At 49.9% G+C, this 17,680-nt stretch overlaps 1 protein-coding gene across 1 annotated transcript in view; it reads right to left on the reverse strand.

The window, feature by feature from the left end:
- The window catches only part of Kcnn3 (potassium calcium-activated channel subfamily N member 3), a 211,259-nt gene that overhangs the window by 161,276 nt on the left and 32,303 nt on the right, over positions 1-17,680 (reverse strand). The gene's annotated exons all lie outside the window — the stretch shown is intronic.

The following is a 17,680-nucleotide window of genomic DNA, read 5'->3' on the forward strand; positions in this document are numbered from 1 at the left end:
CACCTGTCCAGATCCAAGCAAGCTTATCTGAAGACCCAGAAGGTCAGAGCCACAGGATGCCATCTGGAGGAGAGCCCCAGGGTTTCATGGTAGCAGCTTTCCCTCCCACAATCCCTGGCGCTCTTTCTTCCAGCTTGGGCCTCTCAACATGGCTCCCACAGAGAAAGCTGGCAGTGAGAAGGGCTCTTCTGCCACCAGTGAGGTGGTGACCAAAGAAGACACCCTTAGTGTTCACAAGCAAAGAGAGCTTCAAGAAGTGCTACTGAGGCCCTCAGAGACACCCCTAAGTGGGCTCTGAAGAGGGAGGCCCCAGCTGTGCATTGGACCAGGCTCACCACGCCATCCAGACCAAAGGAATGGGGACTGCGCCAACTTGGATCTAGGTACAGTCGTCCAGAACTGTAAGAGGATGAACCAGACAAGCTCTATATTTTGGTAACATGTGTTCCTACTGCCACTTCAAAAAAAAAACCCTCCATGAGGGCTGGAGGGATGGTTTAGGCACTTGCCTGCAAAGCCAAAAGATCCAGGTTCAATTCCCCAGGACCCACATTAGCCAGATGCACAAGGGGGCACATGAGTCTGGAGTTCATTTGCAGTGGCTAGAGGCCCTGGTGTGCCCATTCTCTCTGTCTCCCTGCCACCCCATCTCTCTGTCAAATAAATAACCCTGCATGATCAGTGTGGGGAGAGCTGAACACTGAGTGTCAAAGGCCTGCAGGTGGGAAAGTGCCTCAGCCACAGCAGGCTGTCAGGGGCAGGATCACCATGACTCCCAGTGAAAAGCTCTGCTTCTGGAATCCTCTCCAGTCTCAACTTAAAAGGATTTCCCAGGGAGCTGATATACCTCAGGCTCTCAATCTATCTATCCATATTTTTGAATGGACTCACACACAAAAAAAAAAAAAGAAAAGAAATGCAGGGCTGGAGGGATGGCTTAGTGGTTAAGATGCTTGCCTGCAAAAGCCAAAGGACCCAGGTTTGATTCCCCAGGACCCACGTAAGCCAGATGCACAAGGCGGCGCACGCGTCTGGAGTTCGTTTGCAGTGGCTGGAGGCCCTGGTGTGCCCATTCTCTCTCTCTCCCTCTATCTGTCTTTCTATGTCTGTCGCTTTCAAATAAATAAATAAAAAATGAACAAAAAACTATTTAAAAAAAGAAAAAGGAAATGCATGTTCCCCATTTGTCAAATGGGGAACCTAAGGCACGGAATGGTTATGTTGCCAATGTTATGTAGCTAGGAAGCAAATGGCCTAGACTTTATACCCCAGCCTTCTCACTCCATACCTAGGGTTAGAGAAGCCCCGGACAGGGTCCTGCTAAGACCCCTCTGTGTGTGCAAGCTCTTGCAACCCTTCCCTAGAAGCTAGAATTCTCTGTGCTTCGTCTCATTCCAGGGTCACAGAGTTCCCTGATGGAATCCAGATGTCCCCCACCTGCATGAGGTCAGCCACCAACGAAGCCAAGCCCAACACCACAGCTGAGCAATTTGGCTCCATCACCATCTTGAAATCCGTTAAGTGAGAGCAAAATCCCTTCTTCCTTCCAGGGTTGTTAGGAAAAAAACCAGATGACAAATGTGAACATGGGGCTGGAGTGATGGCTTAGTAGTTAAGGCGCTTGCTGCAAAGCCTAAGGACCCCGGATTGATTCTCTGGGACCCACGTAAGCCAGATGTGCAAGGTGGTGCACACGTCTGGAGGCCCTGTCATGCCCATTTTCATCCTATCTGCTTCCCTCCCCCAACCCTGCTTGCAAATAAACAGATACTAAATAAAGAGATTTTTTTTTTTAATGTGAACGTGCTCTAGCACACCAGAGTTCCCGTGAGCTCACGACACAGCCCATGCAGAGTGACCACGCGTCCCCATCAGCACAGAAGAATCCAGTCTACGCCTGTTATCTGGTGTAATTATTCTTATGAATAGTAATAATTATATGAGAGTCTTGAAAGTGTCCCGGTTCAGACAATGAGCCAGATGAGCGTCCCTACCCACACAGCGTCAGCTGCTGCAGGGGGTGAGAGATGGAGGCCCCCTTCCCAGCAGCCCACCTTCATGTCTCCCTCCTTCTGGGGGTCGCAGTGGGCTGCATTAGCGGACCCTTCACTTGCCCTGCCACAGCCAGGCTCATAGACAGACATCACTTGCTGGATCAAAGCAATTATTAGTAGACACTATTTTTAGCAAGGCAGTGCCATTGTGCATGGATGAATTGCATTCATATGTCACTCCTTTAAGGTTTACTCCATCAATTATGGACAATCATAGTCACGCGCCTAGCTTGCTTTAACCCCTGGTGGCTTGAATTTCTCAGCAGAGGAGGTGGTAACCATGACGAGGACTATCAGAATACATTTGCTGTTGAATCACTGTTTTAGGCGTCAGCTTAGGGCTTTCCTGTTGATAAGGCCTGTTTTCACAGTTTCCTTTTTGATCCCTGGAAGATACAGTAGCCATTCCCATCTCATGGACAGAAAAATTGAGGCCCAGCATTTTGTTGTTGTTGTTTTTCGAGGTAGGGTCTCACTCTAGCCTAGGCTGACCTGGAATTCACTATGTAGTCTCAGGGTGGCCTTGAACTCATGACAATCCTTCTACCTCTGCCTTCCAAGTGCTAGGATTAAAGGTATGCACCACCATGCCTGGCTGGCTCAACACATTTAAGCAATTATTCAAGGGCGCACAATGAGAATCCCAATTCTTCTAACCTGGGATGCCAAAACATTGCCAAGCCTTTTGTACAGATCTATGAGTGGGAACTGAGTGAGGGAGGGCTCTGTAGTGCAACCCTCTGGCTTCCGGGCTCTGTGTCTTGTGTCTCCAAAACCAGGTACATGGGACAGCACCCGCTGATACCTAGTCTGCCAGGAAGCCAGCTTAAAGTGGCCTCAGTGACAAGGGAAAAATAAATAAATAAAACCTTAAAATTAAGAAATTCTGAAAAGGGCTGGAGAGATGGCTTAGTAGCTAAGGAGCTTGCCTGCGAAGCCTAAGGACTCATGTTCGACTCTCGAGACTCCACATAAGCCATACGCACAAGATGACGCAAGCGCACAAGGTCACACATGAGCGCAAGGGGGCGCACGCACCTGGAGTTCAATTGCAGTGGCTGGAGGCCCTGGCAAGCTAATTCTCTCTCTCTTTCTCTCTGTCTCTCTCTCTCTCTCGCTCTCGTTCTCTCACATTTAAAAACAAAAAACAAAAAAACACCAGCCTGTTGGGCTTACATCAAAAAAAAAAATTTTTTTTAGAAACTCTGGAGAAATAGCTTAGCGGTTAAGGCACTTCCTTGCGAAGCCTAAGGATCCAGGTTCAATTCCCCAGGACCCACATAAAGCCAGATGCACAAGGTGGCACATGCATCTGGAGTTCATTTGCAGTAGCTAGAGGCTCTGGTGCACCCATTCTCTCTCTCTCTCTCTCTCAAATAAACTAATTAAAGTAAAACAATTTACAAAGAGCATATCTAGATCAAAAACCAATGCAAACATGGAGATCCACAACCTTCTATCTCCCAGCATTCTGCTGGAACCGCAGCCCAAGGACACCACTCACAAGTGACTAGATGACAGCCTCCCACAGGTCTCCCCTGGCATCTCCTCGTAGTACTGGGAGAGGCTACAGTAACACCCAGGCTTACAGTGAGTGTCCCTTACTGGGACCCCTGCCACAGCTCTATCAGCCTTACACCCCTCCCAGAAGGTTAGACCTAAACGCAATCTGAATCCTTTAGTCCAAAGCCTCACGTTACAGATGAGGAAACTGAGGCACCATGTGGCTCAAGCAGGACAAAGCTGAGAAAACATATAGACCTGTCCCTCCTGTGGACTCAAGGCCATACCCGCTGGGGACTGGGGCACTGCCTGGAGAATTTACTTCATGGCAAGTTTGCTGCAAGTCCCATCTCTCCCTATTGTCCTTGTCACGCGCTCCTCACACATATTTCTTCCCTATTTCTGTTTTCCAGGAAGAGGCTTTAAGATTGCCAGCTAAGCAGCACGTGGTAGCGCACACCTTTAATCCCAGCACTTGGAAGGCAGAGGTAGGAGGATTGCTGTGAGTTTGAGGCTGGCCTGGGTCTACAGAGTTCATTCCAGGTCAGCCCGGGCTGGAGGGAGACCCTACCTCAAGAAAAAGGAAAAAGATTGCCAGATAAACATAGTATTTTATGTCCAGTTAAAAATGTGCTAGAGGGCTGGAGAGTTGGCTTAGTGGTTAAGGTGCTTGCCTGCAAAGCCAAAGGACCCAAGTTCAATTCCCATTACCCACACACCCTGATGCACAGGGTGGCGCATGTGTCTGGAGTTCGTTTATAGTGGCTGGAGACCCTGGGGCACTCATGCTTTCTATCTACCTCTCGCCTTGTCTCTCAAATAAATAATTTTTGGGGGAGGGGGGTTTTGAGGTAGGGTCTCACTCTAGCCCAGGATGACCTGGAATTCACTATGTTGTCTTAGGGTGGCCTTGAACTCATGGCGATCCTCCTACCTCTGCCTTCCCAAGTGCTGGGATTAAAGGTGTGCGCCACCACGCCCAGCTTTAAAAAAAAAAAAAAAAAAAATTGAAAAATGTGTTAAAGCCTATGAGGTCCTACAGGCCCTAGTCTCCCACTCTGGGCACTAGCTTCTGGCTGGCTACAGGTGACATCTTGTCTGCCTCTCACCCCCTCACCTTGCACAGGACCTGGTACACACTGAATGAATGAATGAATGAATGAATCACACGCCATACTCCCAAGGAGAGGCGAACTGAGCATTACGCCACGACAGACCTGATCACTGAAGTGGTAGTCCCTTAGAATTAGGAATTTAAAATGTGAGTCACCTCAATTTTCTCATCCCACTGACTAAACAAATACTTATTTGTTTAGCACCCATTATTTAAGCTTTTAACCGCAACAGCCCGTGATGAGGACCCAGGGAAACAGGCAGCTCTGCCAAGCCCTCCTGGGGCACCCCGCCCACCCTGGGGAGCATGGCTAGAATCGGAAGCACAGGCTGGGGGATGTCCTCTGAACAGGAAAAGCCGGCGCTTGGGGCTCTCAGGCAACCGTGCAAATGACGACAGCTGAGCTTTCAAAACCTGGGTCAGGGCAGAGGAAAAAGACAGCGTGGGCCAAATGCGCTGTCATCTCTCCACACAGATGTCACTGGCTACCAGGCAGCAACCCCACATCAGCTGTCTCTTGTCACTTGAGGGCCAGGTGGAGAGGTTGTAGGCCCAGGCAGTGGTTACTTCATCGAAGACAACCAGCTGGGCCCAGGCTGTGAACAGTGAGGAGCCAGGTGGGCTGAGGCCAAAGGGGGGACTGGAGGGCACATTCCTCCTAGAGGACTAACTCCTCTCCCTCCAGCCACCACCAGCTGCTGACCATGAGGGGAGTCCAGTGGACAAACAAGTACAAAACAGGGTGTGGGGGGTGCTGGAGAGATGGCTTAGTTGTTAAGGCGCTTGCCTGTAAAGCCAAAGGACTCAGGTTCAGTTCCCCAGGATCCACGTAAACCAGATGTACCTGGTGGCCCATGTGTCTAGAGTTTGTTTGCTGAGGCTAGAAGCCTGGGTGCGCCCATTCTCTCTTTCTCTCTCTCCCCCTCATTCTCTCTCCTTCTCAAATAAATAAATAAAAATAAGGTATTTTGCCTGGCGTGGTGGTGCACGCTTTGAATGCCAGCACTCCGGAGGCAGAGGTAAGAGGATCACTGTAAATTCGAGACCACCCTGAGATTACATAGTGAATTCCAGGTCAGCCTGGGCTAGAGTGAGACCCTACCTCAAAAAAAAAAAAAAAAAAAAAAAAAAAAAACGAAAAATAAGTAAATAAATAAATAAGGGATTAAAAAAAACCAGAGTGTAAGGATCAAAGGGCAGGGAGCACAGACATACGAAGTGCCAGGGTAGGGACAAGCCTTAGACCCCTCAGATCTTAGAGGCCAAAACTTAGCCACAGCTACCTGGCTTTGCGATCAGATCTGGAAACAAGCCCTAGTCGAACGCCTCGGGCGCCCCACCCCCAGCTCCACTGCCCCATGTAGGTTCCGTAGCAAGTGACACAAAACAAATCAGGCCAACACATTTCTCAGGCCCCACAGGCTGTTCCAGCTCCTGGAACAAGACGAAGCACGGGTCATGCTCACACCAAGGGCAACAGCCAGACTAAGTGGCCAGCCCACTCCCTCAGAAAGCAGCTTCTCTGTGGGTGCACAGAGAGTGGGGGGCAGGGGGAGCCTTGTCTCTGGGAGGCACTCAGTATCTGGGGGCTGCAAGCTCTGAGTGAGGAAACTGGGCCTTTGTCATCTTGCCGACTCTTCCCCTCCTGCAGCACCCAGCGTACTGCCTGGCGTGTGAGGAAAACCCCATTAGTGTCTGCAGAATCAGTTAATAAATTAAGCAGTAAGTCAACCCAGGCTTCTTTGGTAGTTCTGCATGCAGCTGCTTGACCAAGAGAAGGGCCAGCCTGCGCGGGGTGTGCCATGACCTCGGATTTCCTTTCTCCTCTCCCTCTTCCCCACATGGGACACTGTGGGCTCTCTGAGTTACAAGTGAGTCAGAAGAGGTGATAACTACACGGGGAAACAGAGAGAGATCCGGGTGACCCAAGGGACAGCGCCCGCTCATTCTGACACAGGTTCTCCGAATGGTGACGGCAAAGTGGCCAGGCTGGTGGGTGAGCTCACTGACCTATGAAATGAGCCATAAATACGTGGCCATGGTCATGAGTCAACTACAATGAACAACCTCAGGAGGAGGGCAGTGCCACCCCTACCTGCATCACTGCTTCAAGCTCTGGGTAGCTGCACCCAGTGGGTCTTATAACCCACCCCTCTGAGGGGTCCCAGTGATGTGATTTTTTTTTTCAAGGTAGGGTCTCACTCTGGCCCAGACTGACCTGGCATTAACTATGGAGTCTCAGGATGGCCTTGAACTCACAGCGATCCTCCTACCTCTGTCTCCCAAGTGCTGGCCGTAAAGGCGTGCGCCACCACACCTGGTCATACTCAGATTACTTATTTATTATTTTTGTTTGTTTGTGTTCGAGGTAGGGTTTCGCTCTATCCCAGGCTGACCTGGAATTCACTATGTAGTCTCAGGCTGGCCTCAAACTCACAGTGATCCTCCTACCTCTGCCTCCCGGGGTGCCGGGATTAAAGGTGTGCGCCACCATACCCAGCAGTGATGTGATTTTTACAAACCATGGCCTCCTTTCCCTACACAAAACACAAACAGACATTACCCTGTTAGGTCAAGATGGGCTTCCCAAAATGGAGTCACCAAAGACAGCAGGATGGCGACAGACACAAGGAAGTGGGTCGTCCACATTCCTCAAGAAACCGCCCAGTCATTATCCATTCCTTGCCCAACGATGCGGGTCTAGTTTCCCTGCCCCCTTATCTCCCATCTGGCCACTTCCAGTCTCACACCCTATGGCTAAGGTAAAGAACAAAGGAGTTCCTTCCCTTCCTCGCCTTCCCCCAACTGAAGAGCCCTGTGCAGCCCACTCTCTGTGATCTCAAAGTTGACTGCTCCGCTCTTGAGAGTCAGTCCTGGCAGCTTGCACTTTTCCCCAATAAAAGCTTCTGTCTGTGCCTCAGGGTGGTCTCCGTGGTCTTGTCACTCCCGAACCTTGCATACCCCTGCTTTGCACTCCCTGTGCTCCCCGCTGGCCCACACAGCAGGGTCAGAGCACAGACTGTACCTAAGGGAACTAAAGACACCTTGAGCCACCAGAGTGTATCATCACACCAAAGGCTGGCGTGCGCCTGGAGACCGTGCCACAGTGAAGGTTACGCCACTCAGACCCTAGCTTGGCACACCTTTGGCAAGGCCAAGGACTCCATGCCACTTGCCCAGGGCAACAGCCTTCGTTCACCCCCAAGAGCACTACGGGGGGGCCTCTGGTCACCAGTGGAAGTGTTTTGAACGATGGAGCACAGAGACAAACACAGACAGAGCGAGGTGCCAGGGAGCCACATACCACAGCTGCTTCTCAGAGCTGCATGGCACTGCCAGTTCCTTGCCAAGAGCAGGGTGGAGAAACAAGCCTGCAGGGTATGGGGCAGGTCCCGGAGCTGGGATGGGGGCATAAGGGGTTAGGGATTGCTAAGACCAAGCCTGAGGGGCTACCTGGAAAGGCACTCACTGAAATGCTACTTACTCCATTTGGTTCGTCTATTCACCTCTTGCAATTTATCTAGAATTTCCTGAAAGGTCACCGTGTGGTGATTTCAATATTGTAAAATTTGGAGAGATGCCGTAGAAGAAATGTACAAATTTCACAGGTTTATGCTGGCTTAAAGGTGATATATTTTATTAAAAGCATCTATTCTGAGTGCACTTTGGATAGGATTTGGCTACTGATTGGTTAGAGATCCAAAAGGCCTGTGCTATTAAAAGATTCACTGTGGGTTTTTTTTTTCTTTTCTTTTTTTTTTTTTTTTTTTTGGGTGGTAAAAAGAAATAGAAATCAAAGACATCTGCAAAGGTAGGGTTGGTAGACGGAGCAAAAAGTGACGTGTGAGATCACAGAGTGCTTAGTCACTTCACAGTTCCCCAAAGCAGGGAGCTGGGGAGGAAAGACGCGGGTTAAAAGCCGAGGGCTGCTGGCCGCCAAACCTCCTGCCTGCTGACATCTCCCAGGCCCCTTCTCCCAGTCCTCTCATAACTCCTCCCCACCAAGCCAAACCTTTCAAAGGGAGATAAATAGGTGGATAGCCTGAGGGGACAGAGTCCTCCTTGAAGGCCTTTTCCTTCTGCCCCACTCAGAGGCTCATCTCCCTCCCAGCAGTAAAGCCATTTTCCTTCCCATCAGCCGTCAGCCGCGTGATGCACAGCTTCCTGCCCCAGTGGCAGAAGGAACCTGAGGAAATGCGTCTTCCTGCCTAGTGGCCTCGGCCCAAGTTCACAGCCCCCCCCCCACCCCGGCAGGTGCTGGGGAGCACCCCGGGGAGCGCGCTGAAGAAACAGCATCTTCACCTCTGTCTCTAGACCTGGCACTTCCGGCCTGAGGAGAGGCCTGACCGCCTACCACTGAGCCAAGCATGCCCCGGCTCCCCTGGGGGCACCCCACCTCATCATGAGCCTCTCAGGAAGACTGAGGCTGGCCCTAAGGCAGCAGAAACGTAAAGAGTAAAAGAAGAAATGCATATCTCGTGCCCACAAGACTGCCCTCTAAATATTTATGGTCATGCCCATATGTAAATGCTGCTCTCACGTTTAGCTAGAGAAGCTTCTCGTTTCAGATGGTGGTGACCATCAGAGTGACTCTAAAGTCACCATAGTGCTAAGAAATGACAGGGTTCACACTGAGACATCTCAGTCACATCCTCCAAGGCTTAGGCTCCATTGAGGAAGAGGTGGCAGAAAGAATGGAAGAGCCACAGGAAGGGAAGGCGTGCTCACAACGCTGTCTTCCAGACACAAAGTGGCCTTGATAGTCTGACCACACAGTGCCTGACACTACCTACACAAGACCTTCATAACAGGAAGAAAAAAAAATGATGATATAAAAATAGAATAGAGTACAATGATTGAGATGGGGAGGTAATATGATGGAGAATGGAATTTCAAAGGGGAAAGTGTCAGGGGGGAGGGAGGGAATTACCATGGGATATTTTTTTTAATAATCATGGAAAAAGTTAATAAAAATTTAAAAATTATTTTAAAAAAATAGAAGCCGGGTGTGGTGGCACACGCCTTTAATCCCAGCACTCAGGAGGCAGAGGTAGGAGGATCGCCGTGAGTTCGAGGCCACCCTGAGACTACATAGTGAATTCCAGGTCAGCCTGAGCCAGAGACCCTACCTCGAAAAAACCAAAAAAAAATAAATAAATAAAAATAAAAATAAAAAAATAGAATAGAGGGCTGGAGAGATGGCTCAACAGTTAAGGCACTTGCTTACAAAGCCTATTGGCCTGGGTTTGATTCCCCAGTACCCACATAAAGCCATGTACCTGGAGTTCATTTGCAGTAGCAAGAAGCCCTGGTGTCGCCCCCCACTCCCCTGCAAATAAATATACAATAATAAAATTGTTTAAATAGAAGAGCTGAGCATGGAGGCACATGCCTTTAATCCCAGCACTGGATAGGCCAATGAGACCCTCCCTAGGGGGAAAAAAATAAAAAAGTAACTGGAAGGAAGAAGGGATTCAATAGAGGGTGGATTTGAGGGGGGAGAAAGGGGTGGTGTGGGAATTATCAAGGTTTTCTAATACTTATGGAAACTGTCGATTAAAAGTTTGAGGGCTGGAGAGATGGCTTAGCGGTTAAGGCGCTTGCCTGCAACAGATGACCACAGTGCTCAGTACTGCAATATCTCTATCACACCTTCCAAGGCTCAGGGTCCATTGCGGAAGAGGTGGCAGAAAGAATGTAAGAGCCAAAGGAAGGGTAGGACTCCTTACAACATGCTCCCCCTAGACACAAAATGGCCTGGATATCCATGAGCTCACAGTGCCTGACACTACCTACTCAAGACCATCATAAGAGGAGGAAAAGATCATGACATCAAAATAAAAGAGAGACTGATTGAGATGGGGAGGGGATATGATGGAGAATGGAGTTTCAAAGGGGAAAGTGGGGAGATGGAGGGTATTACCATGGGATATTTTTTATAATCATGGAAGTTGTTAATAAAAATTTGAAAAAAAACGTTTGAAGGCTAGAGAGATGGCTTAGCGGTTAAGGTGCTTGCCTGCAAAGCCTAAGAACTCATGGTTTGAGTCTCCAGGTCCTAAATAAGCCAGACACACAGTGACACAAATATGCAATGTCACACATGTGTACAAGGGGACGCATGCATCTGTAGTTCATTTGCAGTGGCCAAAGGCCCTGACATGCCCATACCCATTCTCTCTCTCTTTCTCTCACACTCAAAAATAAATTTAAAAGTTTGAAAAAAAAACAGGGGTGGTGGTGGACGACTTTAATCCCAGCATTTGGGAGGTAGAGGTAGGAGGATCACCGTGAGTTCGAGGCCACCCTCACATAGAGAATTCCAGGTCAGCCTGAAGTAGAGCAAGAGCCTACTTAAAAATAAATAAATAAATAAAGAGATTCTTTTCTGGGTAGACTGGCCACTGGCAGCCACTTCAGGGTCAGCATGAAAGACAAGCCCTCCTCCCCGGCCAGAGCCCACATTAAGTGGGGAGACAGGGAGAGGAAGAATAATCACCCTAGGCAGTGGGGGAGGGTCTGGGGAGGCGGCGCAGCAGTTAAAGGCACTTGTTTTCAAAGCCTACTGGCCTAGGTTCAATCCCCCCAGCCACCCACATAAAGCCAGCTGGGCATTCATTGGCAGCAGCAAGAGACCTTGGCATGCCCATTCACACACACATGTCAAATAGTCTTTTTTTAGTCTTTTTTTTTTTTTAATCACCTCCGCTTACTGTGTTTCCCCATCAGAAACTTGCATTGCCTCCTTTTATCCCCCAGCAAACCCATGACAGTGGTTCCTAAACCGCTGCACATTAGTGTCACCTAAGGAGCTTGGAAAACACCCACTGTCCATGCCAAGTTGCGCCCCAGACCAGTGCATTCAGAGAGTAGAAGTGGGCACCAACAGCTTTGAAACATCTCCGGGTGATTCCAAAATATAGCGAAGCTTGAAATCTCAGCCAAGGTGCTAGCTATTATCATCTCATTACCATTATATTATTATCATTTTATTAATGAGGGAGTTGAGAGGTTAACCCGTTGGCTTAAAGTCAAACAGCTTAAAAATCCCCTTCACTTTCTGCGGAGTATGTCATGCCCAGTGAGGCTCCTCTCCTTCCATGCCCACGCCCCATGTAGTCCCCCTCTGGGCACACTTGCTTGAGGGCAGGAGCAAGGTCACCAAGGGTAGGCAGAATGGTGTGGAGGAGGGTCAAGAGCCTGCCAGGTTATCATGGTACCACAGGTTCTGCTCTTTCCTCTGCCAATGCCAATGCCATTTGAGATCTCAAGAACAACTCCCCCATCCCCCACCTCCTGCCTAACAGAAGAGGGTGACCAGGTGTGGAAACACTCAGGTACGTGAACGCTCAACATCAGGAAGAACCCAGGGAGAAGCAAGCAAGGGACTGCCCTGAACTGGGACGCCTATAGTCATTTCTCTTTCTTTTAATGAGAGAGAGAAAGAGAGAGGAGAATTGGCGCGCCAGGGCCTCCAGCCACTGTAATTGAACTCCAGACATGTGTGCCAACTTGTGCATATATGCCACCTTGCACATGGCTTGCGTCTCCTTTGTGAGTCTGGCTTACACGGGATCTGAGGAGTCAAACATGGGTCCCCTGGCCTTGCAGGCAAGCGCCTTGACCATTAAGCCATCTCTCCAGCCCCCTACTTCACTGGCTGTGTAACTTGAAGAAATTCACTTCTCTTCTCTGGGCCTCCCAGAAACTCTCCTCCGCAGTGTTTTTGGGCACAGGCATGGGAAGAGCTGTGGCCTCACTCCAGAAAGGAGGGGTCCACACGCAGCTCAGATGCCCACAGGCCTCAGCTATCAGGGCCAGGCCTAGGAGGCCAGTGTATCAAATAAATAAAATTAAAATTAACAAAAATTAAAGGTGGCAATGCTTGTATGTGTCTGGGTCCTAGAGCCTAGCATGGGCCCCGGCCACAGTGCTGGGTGCTTCATGAATGTGTCTGGCCAAGATGAGCCTTTCCTACTCCCAGCCCAGGTGGTTCTCAGATCTACCCCCCTACAGAACATGCCCCTGTTCTCAGTAGAAAAGCTGTGCCACCCAAGGAAGCCAGCTGCTTGGCCACTCCCTGAACCCTCTGCAGCTGGTTCCCAGCATCCCTTCAGTCTGAACCCCTGGAATTGCTTCCAGTCAAGCACCGCACCCCCCCCCCCCAAGGCTCCAACTTCCATCAGTCCCGACCTCAGTCAAATCCAAAGTCCTAAGAGTAACAAGGGAGGTCAGCTTGCCTGGCAGGCGGGAGAACCAGGATTTGAGCTCCTAGGTGTGGGCAAGGGCTCCGGGAGGCTGGGAGAAAAAGCAGAAGATGGCCAGTCCTGGTGGTGCACGCCTTTAATCCCAGCACTCAGGAGGCAGAGGTAGGAGAATCACCATGAGTTTGAGGCCACCCTGAGAATACATAGTGAATTCCAGGTCAGCCTGGGCTAGAGTGAGGCCCTTACCTTGAAAAACCAAAAATATAAATAAATAAATAAAATATAAAAAAGCAGAAGATGGAGGCTTTGCCTCACAGCCAGAGCTAAAATCCTTGGAAATGTTTAGAAAGAATGCAGGCAGGTCAGAAGGGACATTCTTAGGCTGGAGAGATGGATTCGCAGTTAAGGGGCTTACCTGTGAAGCCTAAGGACCCAGGTTCAATTCTCCAGATCCCACATAACCCAGGTGCACAAAGTGGTACATGCGTCTGGAGTTCATTTGCAGGGCTAGAGGCCCTGGCATGCCCATTCATTCTCCCTCTCTCTCTCTCTCTCTCTCTCTCTCTCTCTCTCTCTCTCAAAAAAAAAAAAAAAAAAAGAACATTCTTGCCCTTCGTACCCTTGCATCTCATAAAGCCCAAGAAAAAGGCAGCTGGTACTAAGAGTCAAATTCCAGAGAGCGCACTTACGGGAGTTTGACACCTCAGCAAGACAGACGGAGACGTAACAACCCCATGGACTTTCAAGGGCAAGATGTCTGTCTGTCAAGGAGAGGCAGCTGCGAAGGGTCAGTCCTCTCAAGCAGTAATCGTAAAGTGCTGCATGACTATGTGGGTAAGGGCGCCCACAGAGGGACAGCCCACCAGCCAGCAGGGAAAAGGGAGGACTAACACCCTCAGGATCAGCGTGGAAGCTCATCCTGTGAAGTGGATGGGAGAAGCCCTGATACACAGACACATGGGCAGGTGCCCTACTCACGCGCCTTCCCCTGCCCAGCGACACTTCAGCCCTCCACTAATGCAAATCAGGGAACACACACACACACACACACACACACACACGCACGCACGCACAATCTACGCATTCTTAGTGCGTGATCTGGTCAGGCTTTTAGACTTTTGTTTGGTTTTGTTGTTGTTGTTATTCAAAGATTTATTTTATTTTTTTATTTACTTGAGAGCGACAGAGAGAGAGATACAGAAATCGGCAGGTAGAGAGAAAGAGAGAATGGGCCACGCCAGGGCCTCCAGTCATTGCAAATGAACAGATGTGTCGTGTGCCCCCTTGTGCATCTGGCTTACATGGGTCCTGGGTCCTTTGGCTCTGCAGGCAAGCGCCTTAACTGCTAAGCCATCTCTCCAGCCTATTGTTTTTTGTTTTTTTTTATATTGTTTTGTCCATTTATTTATTTATTTATTTGAGAGCGACAGACACAGAGCAAAAGACAGATAGAGGGAGAGAGAGAGAATGGGTGTGCCAGGGCTTCCAGCCTCTGCAAGTGAACTCCAGACGCGTGCGCCCCCTTGTCCATCTGGCTAACGTGGGACCTAGGGAACCGAGCCTCGAACCGGGGTCCTTAGGCTTCACAGGCAAGCGCTTAACCGCTAAGCCATCTCTCCAGCCCTGGTTTTTGTTTTTAAAGCAGGGACTCACTCTGTAGCCCCAGGCTGGCCTTGTAACTCCCAGCAGTTCTCTTACCTCAGCTTCCTGAGTGCTGAGACTCACAACATGTGCCGCTGCCACAGGCCACACTTAAACTTTATAAAGCTGCCTTTAGTTGAGAACTGAGGCAAGGTTCTAGAAAAACACTTCTTTTTCCTTTTTCTTTCTTTTTTTTTTTTTCACTAAACATGAAAACAGTCTTTAAATTATAAGTTGGAGAAGTAGCTTCCAGTCCAAAATGTAACTGAACAGTTATGTGACATATCAGCCAAGAACATATCAAGGAGCTAGGTTCCTGGCATGATCCTGGTCACGTGTCACAACAGCTAAGTTCCTTACACACTCCGGCTGTGCTAGGCCCCAGGGAGGCAGAGGAAGTAGCCATTGAAGAGCACGCTATAGCCGTGATGTTGACTTGAGTTTCTGGGCGATTCTATGACAAAAGTCATGTTCCGTACTCTCACCACATTTTTACCTTTTACAAAGTGTTCCACTATATTATTTAATGCCCACAATGAGCTCATTAGGGTTTTGTGTTGTTGTTGTCTTGTTTTGTTTTCTGGGTTTTGGATTTTGGTTTTGGTTTTTCGAGGTAGGGTCTCACTCTAGCTCAGGCTGACCTGGAATTCACTATGGTGTCTCAGGATGGCCTCGAACTCATGGCGATCCTCCTACCACCATGACCAGTGAGGTGTTGTTTTTGTTAATATATGTTTTATTTCTTTATTTGTTTGAGAGGAAGAAAGAGGCAGAGAGAGAGAAATGGGTGTGCCAGGGCCTCCAGCCACTGCAAATGAACTCCAGATGCATGCGCCCACCCCCCGGGATCCTTTAGCCTCACAGGCAAGTGCCCTAGCTACTAAGCCATCTCACCAGCCCAAGCTTATCACCAGCCCAAGCTCATTAGGTTTTAAGGACAGTATTCTTACTCCCATTTTAGGATGAAGAACCTGGGGTGCATAGATATATGAATTCTTTGCCTAACATCAAATCTAAGCTCTCACCAGGTGTGGTGGCACACGCCTTTAATCCTAGCACTTGTCAGGCTGAGGTAGGAGAGTCACAGTGCATTTGAGGCCAGCCTGAGACTCCATAGTGAATTCTAGGCCAGTGTGGGCTAGAGTGAGACCCCACCTCGAAAAATCAAAAAAGAAAAAAAAAAATCTAAGCTCCTGATTTTCCCTTCCCGTCACACCAGTGACGGCGTCTTCTCGCCAGGACAGACATCACAAATCAATCCCAGCACTCTTTTTACCGAGCTCAGATAGCACCTCAGAAATCCTTCCCATCACAGCCCTTCTGGCGGCTGGTACCAACTGTGCAGAGTTGACACCCAGATAAAACCTGTTTGCTATTCCTGCACTCTATCCTGCCAACTCCCTAGCATCCAGCCAACACGGCGACGGTGCCACCGGTTTCTGGGAAGTGCTTGTGGGCTCAGCTTGGCTGCTCAGCCTCAGGAGCGCCAGTCAACCACCCATGAGCCTGTTCAACAGCTCCAAATGGGCTCCTGGGTAACCAGACATGCCTGCCTTGGGCAGCAAGTCAGAGGACAGACCCTTGTGCCCCAGAACATGTGAGATCTCTGCTCTCACTGCACAGGCCTACCGCATTGGACCATGAGCCCCCCACCCCTTAAGTAAATGTCACCTTCAGCTGCAGTGGAGGCCACAGGCAGATGCCTCCAAAGTGAATCCTGGGCCTGGCTGCGCTGGCATGAGGGCACCCTCCAAGGGGTTTAGCCAGAAAAGGGGCCAAACACTACCCCCAAATGTGCATGCTTTCCAGTGCTCAGCCAGTCCCAGGAATACATCTCCCTGCACATCTGTTGAGCCTCCTCCCATCTAGGGACGATGTACCCTCAGTTCTTCCGGGGGAGGGGGGGTGCTTCCGTGTCTAAAAAGGAAATCTGAGTAACAGCAGTGTGACACTGCACTCACTGTGGTCCCCACAGGCATCCTCACTGCACAGGGTATAAAAACAAATCTTAAACTGGGTGTGGTGGCACACGCCTTTAATCCCAGCACTCAGGAGGCAGAGGTAGGAGGGTCAACGTGAGTTCAAGGCCAGCCTGAGAATACATAGTGAATTCCAGGTCAGACTGAGCTAGAGTGAGACTCTACCTGAAAAAAGCAGGAAAAAAAAATCTTGCCCTCCTCTGACCCCCCCCCCAAAAAAAACACCCACCCTAATCCCAGAGGGCAGGCCTGGCTCCTTTCCTCCTTGATTTGACAGGAAGCAGCCTACTGGCCCCAGAGCACCCTGGCTCGGGATTCCCCTGGGACCCATCAGTGCTAGATTTTAAGCCAGGCCGGAGGAGATAGATGTGCCCTTCTGCCCACAGCCAAGGGCCCAGACAGTGGCTTTGCTGGCCTGAGCCCACAGCTTCCAGCTCCATTCCTACATTCCTATCTTATTTCTTTGTTTTTTGCTGTTTTTCGAGGTCGGGTCTCACTCTAGCCCAGGCTGACCCAGAATTCACACTGTAGTCTCAGGGTGGCCTCGAACTCACGGTGATCCTCCTACCTCTGCCTCCCGAGTACTGGGATTAAAGTCGTGTGCCACCATGCCTGGCTGCCATATCTATTCCTCCATCATCTCAGTCCTTCCCCCACCATCACCTCATGGTGAGACCCTCCTCCCTGTCCCCTGGGCCCCTCATCCAAACAGTCCTGAGCGGGCTCATCTTTCAAATTACCCTGAATTTCCTCTGTCAGGGCTCCATGAGCACTCTCCTTCCTGATATTTAAGAGCCACCTCAGCCCTCTGCTGTCATTAGCTACATTGCAGTGTGGGAGCCTCTGTCCCCTGACTTTGCTCGTAAGTGTTGGTACATGATGGTAATAAAAAGGCAGACTGACTTCCAGTCGGTTTTACTTATTTATTTATTTATTTATTTATTTTATATCTCTACAGACAACATGCCCCCGTCGCCGCCTGTACCTGGAGCAGACAGCTTGCTATACCTTTTCAGCGTACAGCTGCCCTTAGGTGGCTGTAGCCAGTTTCCACGGGGCCCGTTCACATTCCATGAGAGGAAAGGGGAAAGGCACACGAGACGTGAGGCAGGAGGGCGGCAAGGGAGCCAGCCTCCTGCCGCCGTCAGGGGTAATCAAGCCCTTTGGGGACCGAAGGACTCT

Source organism: Jaculus jaculus, chromosome 19, assembly GCF_020740685.1.
Source record: "Jaculus jaculus isolate mJacJac1 chromosome 19, mJacJac1.mat.Y.cur, whole genome shotgun sequence".
NCBI lineage: Eukaryota > Metazoa > Chordata > Mammalia > Rodentia > Dipodidae > Jaculus > Jaculus jaculus.